Source organism: Macadamia integrifolia, unplaced genomic scaffold, assembly GCF_013358625.1.
Source record: "Macadamia integrifolia cultivar HAES 741 unplaced genomic scaffold, SCU_Mint_v3 scaffold1062, whole genome shotgun sequence".
NCBI classification, from domain to species: domain Eukaryota; kingdom Viridiplantae; phylum Streptophyta; class Magnoliopsida; order Proteales; family Proteaceae; genus Macadamia; species Macadamia integrifolia.
In genome coordinates this window covers 112905-123403 of record NW_024868071.1, presented here as the reverse complement: position 1 = coordinate 123403, position 10499 = coordinate 112905, and positions in this window count along the sequence as shown.

Here is a 10499-nt window from a genome sequence, read left to right as displayed (position 1 = left end):
CGTGGAGCACCCTTTTTTCTTTACCAAAAAAAAAAAACAACGTAATCACTACATCCAATTAAGGCAATATCAGATGGGTTTCCATATTTACAAACGGACAAATATGAAAGGGATCTCTAATTGAATCTAATGATTTGGAAAATCTAAATCAAATATTGGATTTCCATGATAGAACTCAATCAATGGTCATTTGAGAGACAAAATTATGAAAAAATCTTACAGATCGAACCAGATTTACCAAACATAATCCATTATGAATAAAATCTTATAGATCGAACTAGATTTACCAAACATAATCTGGTTCCCATTTCATTCCCACATAACACCAAAATCACTCCAGCGGAGTGCAACTAAATGGCCCTTAGGTACTCTCAACTTTATTACCTAGAATAGGGGTGTAGATTCCAAGCCTGCACCGGTAGGCCCAGATGAGACCAACATGTTTATGGCCCGACCTAGACCGGCCTGATTAATAAACGTGTCAGGCTTGAGCCTCAGAATTCATAAACAAGTAGTACATAGTGCAGTCACCTAGCCTGACGGGAGCCCGACTGGTCCGACACATTTATAAGTCCGACTTGAATTGATTCCTTTAAGCCCGACCTAGCCCGACCCCTTTAATACTACTTGTAGTTTTCATTTTTTTAATTCTATTTGTATTTAGTGCTAAGGCTATTTGATATGTACAGTTGAGATGGTGGTGATTTTATGTGAATATTCATTTTTTTTAGGTATAGTTTAACTAATTTGAATTTGCTAAACTTGGGTTTTGTAAGCAATGTTTAATTGATTTGAGTTCCATGTGTTAAATACCAGTACCTTAGTAACTTAGTTGCTTTGCCATCTTTGGCTTAATCCAATTTAACTATGGGATCTTTCTTTGCTATGTTCATCTTTGCCTCATTTTATTGGTTTTCTCTTCAAGCATATTTAAGAGACCAATTTTAAAGAGGACCCGTTTAAATCCCATTTAAAGTTAAGTCTGTAGCCCGGTTAAGGCCCGATTAAGACCTGTTTATGACAACCCGTTAGAGCCCAAGATCGACCGACCCGATTATCAACCATATCATGCTCGATAGCTAAGCCTGTTTAGATAAACGGATGTTCACGATGCAGCCCTAGAAATTGATCGAGCCCGACAAGGCTCGACCACTTGACACCCCTAATTTAAAAGACCTGCCTTTGTTGGCAGTCCTCTTCATATAAACATTAGTCCTCTCTCTCTCTCTCTCTCTCTCTCTCTCTCTCTCTCTCTCTCTCTCTCTCTCTCTCTCTCTCTCTCTAAGAGTTTTGTCAAAAAGAATCTTTTGTGGCTTAGGTAGTGAGTACTTTCCAGGAAAAGGGGGTGATGGAATACACTATTGTGGTAGCCAAAATGCAGACTCACTTCTACATTACAATACCTAGCTCCTTATACAGGAGCCGCTCTAGCCAAATATTTTATGTATCTGAACAACATACTTCAATCATTTATGATGATCAAGTGACCAATCCTCAGTTAGGTACTTCACTTACCACTTCAAACCGTCAGACCAAGGCTCATGTGTGCACTCTTTAAGTTCCTTAAATTATGTCAATTTAGTACTTGAACATGTTATAAGAGAAGAGTGACTACATAGTTTATTTCACAATATAGATGGTAGAACATACAATACAAGAAGTCATATAATTACATACAGATACGCAATACCAAAGAAACTCAAATGAAAGATAAGTTCAACAAACTTCTATCAATGACGAAAATTCAATTATCACACAAAAATTTTTCTAATCATTATAATTGAAAGTCAAGGAAATATGAAGGATAATTAATGGTTTGGTCATTATAACCACTGAATAAATAGAGTATTCTCTAGATTGGCCGCATACTTTATCTTTTCATCAGCCTTTTTCCATGGATGGACATGGTGGAGGATGAGGGAGTTACTCAATTATGGGTGAATAGTGACTTGAGCTCAGTGGTTCTTTATGTTCTTAATATATCAATCCCATTAAAATTTCCGCAAAAAAATGGGGTAACTATAAGTCTTTCCTTGTTTCAATCTCATGGAAGATCTCACACTGCTTTAGGAATATGAAGTTTGTGGTTGATGCTTTGGCGAAAAAGAGTGCTCAGCATCAGGTTTTCTTCTCTTTGATTACCAACCCTAGATACATTCGGGATGATATCTCATGGGGCAGTTAAGAAAGTTCTTTGTACCTATTTGAAAGTAAAGTCTTTTTGTTTCATTTGTTGGTTAGTTTAAGAAGCTACATGGTTTTTGTTATTGTACTGAATCAAGGACTTACTGATGGCTATGCCAAAGGTGGCTCCTTGTGTGAATTTATCTTTTCTTTGTATTTTAGTCTATGCTGATGGTTATACCGTAAGCAGAGCTCTCAGACATTTTTTGTAATTAATTTCCTCTTTTGGGTATGTATGGACGTTAAATTTGTACATCCTATTATTATCTTAATATAGCTTTGGTAACTATTAGGCTGTGTTTGGTAACATTTCTGTTTTAGAGAAGACGTTTCATGCCACAAATGAAGATTTCAGTTTCTGTGTCAAAATGCCATTTTAAATGAAAAAATAGTTTTTCGTGAATATGTTTCAGGAACGGTTTCAGAATGGGAAAAATGACAGTTGTGGCATTTGGTAAAACTAGTTTCAAAAACATTTTTCTGGATGAAAATCAATAATTACAAAAATAATACTAATTAAAATACTATCATAAATTGATAATATTTTGGGGCAATATTAAAGTAGTAGATACCAAGCAAAGAAAGTGGTTCCAAAATATAAAAAGTGCAGAAATAACTATATCTTGTTCAAGTTAATCGTCATTTTCACTTGGTCAAGTCCATTGAATGCATTGAGGACATCTTTCAACTTATTTGTTTGATCCTTTAACCTTTAATTGTCACTTCTAGATATCCTTTCATGTACTCGTTTGAAGTGGATGGTGATAAAGATGCTATTGACGCTGATGTTTTTGAACATCGTGATGAACCTAATATATGTTATATGGTAGAGATATATGTTTTATCTTTCAACCATACAAACATAACAGATCCACGGTTATTAGCATATATTGACAAATAAATATGATTAGGATAATTAAAATTTAATACTAAATTAAAAAATGTTTTAAATTTTCCTATAAGTACAACTCAAATGTGAAAATAACATTACCCCAGTTGAGTTTAGGCAACATAAAAAATATTGTCTTTTATTTTGACCTTTCTTCGTAGCTCGTACTTTGCATTAACTTTTTTCATATCTACATAGATGTAGTTGGTCCACCCACATGAAAAAGTTACAAGAATCTTGACACTTAAAAAATTCTCTTCTAATATTTTTCTCAAACTTGATTGTATAGTTAGTACAACTCTTTCTGCAAATTTCACAGTTTTCTATTACGGGTGGAGGCATAGAAGAAGTCATTTGTATATATCATTTAAATATCAAGCAAGTTATACTTTATCCCAGATATACAAAATGCCTCAAAGCAAAAAACATAAGAAATATAATCCTAAACGTACAACATTCATAGTATAATATAAAATGTGCGACATACTTGAAGCCATAACCTTAAGTGTACGACATACTTGAAACCAAAACCTTAAATGTACCACATAAGAAAAAAAAATAGTATAAAAAGTACCACTTAAGAAATGTAAACCACATTTTAACTAATTTAATAACAACTTTGTCCAAATAGTTATTTATTTCAATTATCAACTATTTCAAGCATCCCCTGTTGTCTAGTCATTACATTTGCAATTCTTATTTTAATGGCATTCATCTCTTTTACCCTATTTTGTTGATTTGTTTGTGTTGTAGAAGGATCAAAATCTTGATATGGGGGATTCACTTCATCATCTTCATTCAGTTTCAAGAATTCCTTATCAACAATATGCTCTTCTTTAGTAAAGTTGTGAAGCCCACAACATACAATTAATATTGATGACTGATCTTTCACTGGGAACAAATTTTTTTGCTTTAAAATCTTGAATTTATTCTTCAAAACCCAAAATGTACGCTCAATGACATTTTGAAGAGATGAATGTCTGTAATTGAATAATTTTTTTGATGTTTTTGGTAATCTTCAGGGCCCTTTGTAGTTTGGTAGATGGTATAAATGGTGTCAAATACACAGTTTGGCTACATACCTAGAGTCCACAACATAATACTTCCTACAAACGAGAAATTATATATATTATTAAATATAAAATTTGATTATCTAACAGAATGTTATGTAAAGTGAACAGCATGCAAGTTAAATTGATTTCTTCCTCACAAGAAGATCTGACAGAATGTTATGTAAAGACTGTAAGACTATACCTGGAGAGAGCCTAACTGCTCAACATCAATCGGTGATCTTGGATATGTACCTAGGAAAGCAGAAATGCAAGAAGACACAACAGATCTTTCCTAAGATAAAATGGGGGCGACTACAAGGAGCGCTATTAAAATCTTTTACTGATAAAGTGGTGTCACAGGAAAAGTGGGATTTTGACGGAGGTGTTAATGAGATGTGGATTGAGATGATGACCTGTATCAAGAATGTGGCTAAAGAAGTGCTAGGGGTATCAAAGGGTGGGGGCCGAACTCCTAGAGAAACTTGTGGTGGGATGAGGAGGTCCAGACTGCCATTAAATCTAAAAAAGATTATTTTACGACTTGGCAAATGACCAATGAGGTAGAAGATAAAGTAAGATATTACTTAGCCAGGAATGAAGCTAAGAAGACTATGGGGAAAGCAAGGGCAAAGAAATACGATAACCTCTATGATAACCTTATACAAGAGAAGGAGAAAAAGAGATCTATAGAATAGCCAAAACAAGGGAAAGGATGAGTAAAGATATTGACCATGTTAGATGCATTAAAAGTGATGATGGTAGAGTACTGGTATGGAATGAGGACATTATGAAGAGAAGGGGTGATTATATTTGTAACATATTAAATGAAAAGGCCTTGACTGATAGGATGGACCCAGAAGTAGAAGGGGATAGACATCACGCTAACCCTCCTTATGGATAACTACAACATGTTGGTGTGACTGAAGTTAAAGAGGCCATACGAAAGATGAAAACAGGTAAAATACCAGGCCCATATGAGATCCCAATTGAAGTATGGAAGTGCCTAGGAGTACTAGGAATATCATGGCTAACCAAGTTGTTTAACAGGATTCTACGTACCAAGAAAATGCCAGATGATTGAAGGAGAAGCAGTTTAGTTCTTATTTATAAAAACAAAGGCGATATCCAGAACTGCAATAACTATAGAGGCATAAAACTAATGAGTCACACCATGAAACTATGGAAAAAGGTTATTGAAGGCCACCTCAGAGAAGAAACTACTGTAACTGAGAATCAATTTGGTTTTATGCTAGAGAGGTTCACAACAGAAGCTATCTATCTCCTAAGAAGACTTATGGAAGTATTTAGAGCTCACAAAAAAGACCTCCATATGGTCTTTATTGACCTTGAGAAAGCGTATGACAGTGTACCTAGAGATCTTATTTGGCATGTCTTCGGGAAGGTGAAGGGTTCTTTAAATTATGTGGATATAATTAAGGATATGTATGAGGGAGTGGTAACAAGTGTCAAAACTACAGAAGGTCAAAGTAACGAGTTTCCAATTACAATTGGGTTACACCAAGGATCAACTTTGAGCCCGTATCTGTTTGCTCTCATCATGGATGATCTAACCAAGCACATCCAAGACTAGGTCCTATGGGATATGTTATTCCTAATGATATTATTTTGATAGATAAGACTATGGAAGAGATTAATACTAAATTGGAGCTATGGAGATCAAATTTAGAATCAAGAGGTTTTATGATAAACAGAACAAAGATAGAGTATATGATGTGCCCATTTAGCCAGACTATGAGAAGTGAAGAAGTGGCGAAACTTGAGGGGCAAAAACTACCACAAAATGACTATTTTAAATATCTGGGGTCAATCATTAGCAAAGAGGGTGATATAAAAAATGATGTCTCCCACAGAATTAAAGTGGGATGGATGAAGTGGAGAAGTACCTTAGGAGTATGGGGCAGAGTGTTAGGCAATCAAGAAGAGTAATTTGAATAAACTAGGTGTAGCAGAGATAAGAATGTTGCGAGGGATGTATGGAAAGACCGGAGAGATAGAATAAGGAATGATTGTATTAGAAAAGAGTTAGGGGTGGCTCAAATCTAGGACAAGCTCCGTGAGAGCCGATTGAAGTGGTATGGCCATGTTTAACGGAGACCTATGGATGTTCCAGTAAGGAAGTGTGACCAATTTCAATTAAATGGAGCTGGAAGGAGAGGCAGACCTAAATTGACCATTGACGAAGTGGTAAGAAAAGATATGCAGCTGGTAGGGATCGATCCTAGTATGACCGTAGATAGAGGTAAGTGGAGGACAAGTACCCGTGTAGCCAACCCCATATAGGGGATATTCCAAGGATGCTGCTTTAACTACTGCTGTAACTTTTTCTTTTTACCTCCTTTATTTTTTTTACCTTACCGGATCCTTGTAGCCGACCCCATCAGGTTGTGATAAGGTTATGGTTGTTGTTGTTGATTATCTAATATACTATGTAAAATTAAATAAAATAATGCTAATACCTAAAAGCGGATATTGAAAACTCAAACCAAGATCACTCCTTGCTTGATCAAGAACTTGACAATCATTCGCATTACCTTCCCATCCTACATACACATATGTGAATTGCATATCAAATGAACATAGACACATCATATTTTGAGTTGTGATCCACTTTCAATTCCTATACCGGGTTTGATATTCTCTTGGAAATATCGCATGGATGTGAATACCATCTATGGCATCAATCAGTTCTATGACATATATTGACAATTAAATAGTCACTATAAATAAGTAGATTAATATTCATATATTTAACTAGAAACATGTACCATATTTCAAAATTTACCTTAAAGAAATGGTAGTATTTGGGTTTCATCGTAATATCCTCTGGTATCCTATTGACATCTGGTGTTATAATTTTCTACTTTTCCAGACATCGCATTGCAATGAAAACAACCTTGAATGTATGACTAATTATTTATCCTGAGTGGTTGAACTCATTTTGGGTGTCCCTATTACTTGCACCATTTGCAACAATATATAGGAACATTCTAACATGTTCATCCAGCCGAATGTTAGTCGTGTCTTTCAACCAACCCTTCTGTTTAACATAATCATGTAAGTTTAGAAAGATATGATGCTCCATCTTAAATTATTCGTAATATTTGTTGGCATGTCCATTCAAGATCTCATGCAATATGACAGCCCCCTGAAACATACTATCCTTATATAGTTCCCTAGTATATATGAACTGTCTCATCAGTTTCAATCCATTGTAAAGGGTCATATTTTCTTCATCAATTGAAGTGTCACCTAATGCATTCGTTGACATAATTGCAACAAATTGACAACTACTTATCAAAATCAAACAAATTATTGTATAACATAAAAAACGATAACAAATATTCGAAATCCAACATGCCATCATTACTAACATAATGCCAAACTGTTTTAGCCAAAATCCATGTTCAACAATTCAATCTAAAAAAAAAAATAACAGCTTCAAATATTATTCTGAATTCAAAATCATCTAAAGTACCATCAAAACATAACTATCATAATTAGTCTGAGTAGCATTAAACAAATTCATTCCCCCGGATTAATCTAATGCACCTAAAATCCAAATCCTTCGAACAGGGTTTGCTGAGATAAAAAACTCCCTCCAACTTGGATCAGCACAAATTCGACTAGTAGCCTTTAAGTATGTCTCATTTGACAGATCTGGTATGGAGGATAATACAGCCTCACACGCACTCACACTGAAATCTCAAGGATGAAATGCACCTTCTCCACCATAAACAGGAGATGTAACAGAAGTACTGAATGCGGTCGTCCATGCATAAATGCATCGGGGTAGTAGGGGTTTCAAATACATGCTCAATATCAATGGCATTATCATATTCGGTTTCATCCAAGTCTTCAGTGTTGTCAACCCCCAAGTTCCTCTTGTATAGGCATTCCCAAATATCATGCTCAAATTTGACCAGTAGTATAGTCCATGTTTCTTGTATTTAATCAATGTTGGGTTTTCCTGCATAAGTTATCATCACATGTCAGATGTACTACTTACACACTGTAATTTTGAAATAATTCGAGTAGCTAGTTTGTTATTAGTACTTGTATTGCCCTATCCCATACAAACTCATCATTAACTGTGACTGATTTTATTATTGAGTTCTACCTAAATCCAGTTGTGTCAAGGAGTTTTTTGAATTTTTGGTACTCTATTTTCAACTTGTTCATCTCGTTGCATAACTGTTCTCTCCCAATTTTACGATTTAAAGTCATCTCAAAATGGGATATAATTTCTACCCATCCCGTTTTGTTAAACGAATTTTTAAATTTGTGTTTTTTTTATGGCTTATTTCATCGTATCAATAAAAACATTAGTCTCAACTTGTGACTACTTAATAGTGGAGATACTACTTACAATCATAATAACTAACATTATAGGATAGCATAAAAAGTTAGGAAAAAAAACCATACATTCTTCAATCATATAAAGTAGCATCATTTATGCAAACAAAGTAGTATCGTTTCAAAAGACATCCTATCATGCCACTAAACCAAGGAAAAATTTACATATTTCATTTCATACATCAATGTTTACTGCTTTAAAAAAAAATACAAACTTGAGTTGGGATGAACTTGTTAACTTCATAATAAATGTAATTGAAGAATACATCTCCTGGATCATATCCACCTACAATCAATCAAGAACTCATTTTTTTGGTTCACCAGTTATTTATATTAACAAACTTTCTCAATTATTAAGGTAGAATTAAATCTCCACTCCTTGGAAATGGAGCAGTAAATCTTCACTCTTTAGTGTATCATCATCAAGACATGACAATCACTAGATGAGATCTTACATATCAGCTAATAACTTGTCATGTCTCATCTATATGAAAACCCACTGATGCAGAGCTCAAATAGAACTAGCATAGGTTCAAAATAAGCTCTTTTATTACTTCTTAGTTTATGTGATTGCGTGTGATAGTACTTTTAGATTGAGTTTTGTTGGCAACAACACTATATATAGAAACGGGAATAACATGAACCTTTCTTGATACTGTATTCCTAAGAAGTACTAATGGTTGCATGGAATTTGTTTTTCTTAAGAACAAAACCTGATTCCATCAAGTATCAACAGATCTACTGGTCAACGACCCTTTCCACAATACAATCACAAGTGGAGCTTCAGCGAATGAGCTCCCTTTTTATTATAAGATATAATATAGGTGTACATGTATCATGCATGGAAAAAACTTGTTAGATTTGTATATAACCTATACGACTGCAATAGCAAATTGTCATATCGATAAAAGGGAGTCGAACCGAGTTTCCCTTCACCCATGATGAAGGAGAATCCCTTCACTTATGAGTCACTACAGTAGTGGGGTAGGCATCATTATGAGGAGAGGGATAGTTTCAACCTTCATGTAGTAGTTGAGTAATAATGAGTCTAGATGAGTGAATAAACATTTCTCCACGGGAGAAGGAAAACTTTCCCCTAAGGCTTATGTTGTTTTCTAACAAATTCACATTTTTTTTTAAGTAAAAACAACTTCACATGTTTATAACATATTATTCTCTAGAGAAAAACTAATTTATAATACAAAAAAATAAAAAATGCTAAAGAAACCTATGAAAATTAGCCATTTCAAAACTTTTGATTTCTTGAATTTATAACCCAAAAAATTTCACCATTGAGGCAAGAAGCATTGGATGCAAACAAACACCATTTTCTATTATAGTATTTTAATATGGATGAGCATGTATCATGTATGGGAAAAACTTGTTTGATTGATTTATGACTCATATGATTGCAATTGCAAATTGTAATATCAGGTTATAAACATAAGGGCATTTATTTTTTTTCTACAAGCACCACCATTCATTAACATAATCTTTTTGTAATTAACAGTACTTTTAAGATAGAATATGTAGCATTTTTATTTTTTTTACTAAGGTTGTGTTTGGTATCATTCTAAAAAAACATTTCTGGCATTTTTTCGTTCTATGGAAACAAAAAAAAAAAGAATAAAGTTTTTGGTGCCTTTTTTATGTGTTTCGGTTTTTTTTAAAACAAAAAGTAAAAAAAAAAAAAAAATGAGTTGAGCGATAAAAACTCATTTCATCATTGCAGTTTCGTTTCAAATTTATAAAAAAGGAACAATATTGAGAAATCGTCCCAATAAAACACCTTCCACCTCGGCTCTTTCACCCTTCACTCTTTCTCACCCTTTCACCTTTGCGTACAGAGAGGAGAGAAGAGCATCGCTTCTACCTTGTAATCTCAACACAGCAGGTAATGTCTTATCTTTTTCTTCTTCTTCTTCTTCTTTTTCTATTCTCTTTCATGTTCTTCATCCTCGGTTCTCCTTTTTTTTTTTCTAAGCAGTTACCTTGTTCTT